Source organism: Mus caroli, chromosome 3 (genome assembly GCF_900094665.2).
Source record: "Mus caroli chromosome 3, CAROLI_EIJ_v1.1, whole genome shotgun sequence".
Classification (NCBI taxonomy): domain Eukaryota; kingdom Metazoa; phylum Chordata; class Mammalia; order Rodentia; family Muridae; genus Mus; species Mus caroli.
The window spans coordinates 90,779,908-90,784,210 of record NC_034572.1 but is presented as its reverse complement, the minus strand read 5'-3'; the positions used below and the strand labels follow the sequence as shown (position 1 = coordinate 90,784,210).

General features: G+C 42.5%; 1 protein-coding gene and 1 non-coding gene across 3 annotated transcripts in view; one reads left to right on the top strand and one right to left on the bottom strand.

Moving 5' to 3' along the window:
• The window catches only part of Rnf115 (ring finger protein 115), a 68,283-nt gene that overhangs the window by 56,758 nt on the left and 7,222 nt on the right, over positions 1-4,303 (bottom strand). The gene's annotated exons all lie outside the window — the stretch shown is intronic.
• Positions 4,084-4,190, top strand: LOC115030829. Its single transcript, XR_003836389.1, has one exon. It is a non-coding gene; the product is annotated as a U6 spliceosomal RNA (small nuclear RNA).

Here is a 4,303-nt window from a genome sequence, read left to right as displayed (position 1 = left end):
AACACTGGCTGCTCTTCCAGAAACCCTCGGCTTGGATTCCTAGCGAACCCATCTGTAACTCCAGTCCCAAGGGATCAGATGCCTTCTTCTGGCAGTCATGGGCACTACATGCACACGGTTCACAGACATTCCTAACTCAGGTTCCAGAGGATCTGATGCCTTCTTCTGACCTCTGCAAGCACCAATCACACACAGCACACATACATATGCCCTACACTCACACACATAAACTAAATATATTTAAATTAAAAAACAAAGGGTATAATACACACACAATAAGTAAGTAAATGTAATTTTAAAATCTTTTCAAAAAAAAAACTTTGAGCTACCAACAAGTTAAGAAAAAAATTATATAAATCTTTCGGCCTTTAACCTCAATTTACATATTGGAAACTCTAAGAATAATCTGAAATATTTCTATTTGATAAGGGTCCTTCCTTCCTTCCTTCCTTCCTTCCTTCCTTCCTTCCTTTTTAAAGCTCTCTCCTTACAGTGTCCATGTACTTACTTCCTTTCAATTAAGATTACGCAGCTAGCTCCATTCCTAAGACAGACCTACTTCTCTCTGGGCACTGGGCAGGTAGAGCATTGTCAAATACTTTCAAAATCTGTTGTGACTGCTGCTAGTGCTAAGTTCTGTAAGTTTATATTGTAAGCACTCTTCCTTATGTTTGGTTTCCTGAAAATAACAAGAACACTAATGACAGGACACTCTGACTCACTAATTAGTCATTCTTACACTCTCTTTAAGTTGCCTTGAGCAAAGCACTGTCAGTCAAACAGTACTACAACTGATGATTGGGTCAAAACATAAGCCTTAGTGACTGATTAGTGTGGGAGGAAAGGTGGACTGCCAAACAAACAGTGTGACAGTGAAAACACCATCTCCTAGCCTGTAGACTAGAGACAACTGGGGCTCAGGTTCACTCAGAGTCTGCTAAGAACCTTCCTGTGCTACCTCCTCTAGTGTTCCAATGTTAGGCCTAAAAAACGAGTTCTACTGCATGGACAAGCTCAGCTGGAAACAGAAAAGCAGCAGGGGCAAGCCTCCATGGACAAAGCCAATCCATGGGTACGCTGAGAGTTGCACAGTACTTGGCAGCTGCACCAACACAATCATGGCACCGGGCCTGAAGTGCAACTTGTACCTGGGTGCTGTCTGTACTTCCAAGTTGACCTTAACCTTAAACCTCTCAGCTCCAAGCAGCTTCTGATCCCCAATCCTGGGTTCCTGTGCAGTCTGCTTAAATGGGACCAATACCTGGTTTCTGAGCACACTGAGTCTGGCTTTCCAGTACAAAACACCCACAACCATTTAATAGCTGAAGAAACAGCAGAGACAGAGGCCCTGGCAAAGAAGCACCTGCCTGAGGAGATCTCAGAACCACTGACTGCACCCACAGACCTGCATTCACACTGTGCTGACCATGGGATTCTGTTGCGGATCTCATTTACCTAAGATCCTGCCCTGGTAGGAGGGGATACCTGCATCTATGCAGTCTTGGCTGCACACAGTACCAGTTCCTAGACAATTCTCTATATGTACCCTTCAGGACTGCCCTTCATGCACCCTGGCTGTCTACCTGTTGGTTCCTAACAGTGGCAACAGCCACTGACAACTAACTAAACAGTTTAAGAGGAGCCAAGGTAGAAGGAAGGGAAGTGGAAGCAGAGATCACAGGAGAGCAGGAAGCTGGTAATGGTTATTAAGGAAGCAGAGAGAAAACCTGCAGGTGTCAGTCACCATAAAGTTCCAGAGAGCTGTGAAGTCTCCAAGGCCAATCTCAGATATCTGAGTTCTATAACAATGGCCTTCTGAAAAGAGCCAAGGATTCCAATACCCAAGCTGACATGCGGACCTGTAACATTGGGGTGCCACTTGCCAATGCTTCTGCCTGACTACTACCGAAACTTGCTACTATCTATCAGACACTCTGTAAATAAAGAAGCTGCTGGCCCTGCCTGCCTCCCATTATCTCTTTCCAGGTGGAGGAAAGACCCCTCAGCAGCTGACTCCAGCTTCTAACGGGTATCTCTAAATTTCTAACGGGTATCTCTAAATTCACTTTCTACCACAAGAAGAATCAGTGTTAAAAGGAAGACTGATAACATCAATTCACCCTTTCAATGAGGAGTTTAAAGAACTAAAAGCTCAAGAATACCATCTCCAGTGCATCGGAAATGTTTGGAGAATTGTGAGAGACAAAAGAACACGATACTAACATAAATGACAAGAAAAGGTTACTAGTGTTCTATTTTTCCTTTAGTTTTCAAACTGAATTCCCAAATGTTTTACTAAATTACTCACACTTACTAAATTTCCAACCAACAAAAAAAAATTGGATACTTTTAGGTTACAGTGTGTAATCTTAGGTGAGTAATTTAATACCTCTGGTCTCACTAAGCTCAGAGAGAAAAGGAACCTAACAGATCTGCTCTCATGTAATGGCAGCCACCAGCCACCCAACTCCAGTCCCTGTCCTAAAAATCATTTCCCATGAGGGCTTTGGCAAAAATTATACTGTCTCAATTATTTTACTGAAAATTCTCTTTAGGATCTCAGGTCAGAAATAAAAAACTACCCTGAAAAAAAAATCTTAAGCGCCATCCGTACGCACAGTCAATGCCCACGGATTCATCCTTTTGTTCATTATCACGGTTTCTCACACCCTCAGCACTCTTGACATTTGGGCCTACAGCAGGTTTAGGAGCAGCTCTGTCTGCTACTTACCAAATGACAGCTGGAGTCCTCCCTCTTCCCCAAGCTATAAAAGCAAAACTGTCTACAGAGATTACTAAATGTTCCCTGAGGAGCAAAACAGCCCCACTCAAACTCCACTGATATAGTTCTCCTTCATTTCTTGGAACTAAGCTAAAAAACAATGAAATACACACTTATTATTAAATCCTTAATAATTTGACAATACAAGAAGAAGAAGAAGAAGAAGAAGAAGAAGAAGAAGAAGAAGAAGAAGAAGAAGAAGAAGAGGAAGAAGAGGAGGAGGAGGAGGAGGAGGAAGAGGAGGAAGTAACCCAGCTCTCCTTGCAAGGTGGCTGCCTGAACCTGAACAAGAGTAAAGGTCATTAAAAGCCAGCTGACCATAAAGAAACACAAAATATGACTATCCTGTCAGCATTTATGCTCCCAAAGGAGCTTTACCTACAATAAACTTACGGGTTTCTTTTCCTTCCTCATACTGAAAAAGTCCTCCAAAATTTCCCAGTATACACATATGTGCTAGTCAGAATATTGAGACCATAACTAACCTCCCACCCTCAAAAATACAGATTTGCTAGGCAAGGACAATCCTAACACTGAGATAAGAAGACTGCTAAGAGTTCAAGGCAACCTAGGCTACATATTGAGATAATGAGTTCCAGATCAACCTGTACTACAGCGAGAAACACTGTCTAAATAAACAAGTAGAATGCATTGGAGCACATTTCTAATCCCATCACTCTTGCTGAGGGAGTGTTGGAGGTGTAGACACAGGACCTTAGGGTCAAAGTTATCCTGAGTTACACAGTGAGTCTAAAGCCACACAAGCCTGATGATCAGAATTCAATCCCTGAAACTCACAAGAGAATGAACTAGCTCCCAAGTGTCATCAGACCATCACACATGTGCCATGATGTACATGTCCACACATACTTCTCATACACACACACACACAGGAGACAAAATAATATCATTTCTTGATCAGATGTGGAATGCACTTGCTGCACTTTATCTTCAAACTCAGCATTGTATTTTATTTTTACTAGAGCCTTGTGGGGAGGTAGAGGGAACAAGGTCACATGTGTCCCAGGCTGACCTTGAACTCACTGCATAACAAAGAATGACTTTAAATTCCTGATTATCTTGCCTCTACCTCCCAAGTATAATACAGGCATACAGCACTATATCCAGCTAAAGTTACTAGGGATTGAACCCAAGGCCTTGCACATACTAGACAGGAGCTCTGCCCATATATCTCCAGCCCCTATTACAGCTTCTTAAAGATCCCAAAAGAGCAGTGTGGTATCGGTGGTAGTGGTATTAGTACATCTGTAATCCCAGGAGGAGATAAGAAGTTCTAGACCGTGCTCGCTTCGGCAGCACATATACTAAAATTGAAACAATACAGAGAAGATTAGCATGGTCCCTGCGCAAGGATGACATGAAAATTCGTGAAGCGTTCCATATTTTTAAGATGTCCCAACAGGTAAGAAGGACACATGCTCCACTATGTTCATAGCAGCCCTATTTATAATAGCCAGAAGCTGGAAAGAACCCAGATGTCCCTCAACAGAGGAATGGATA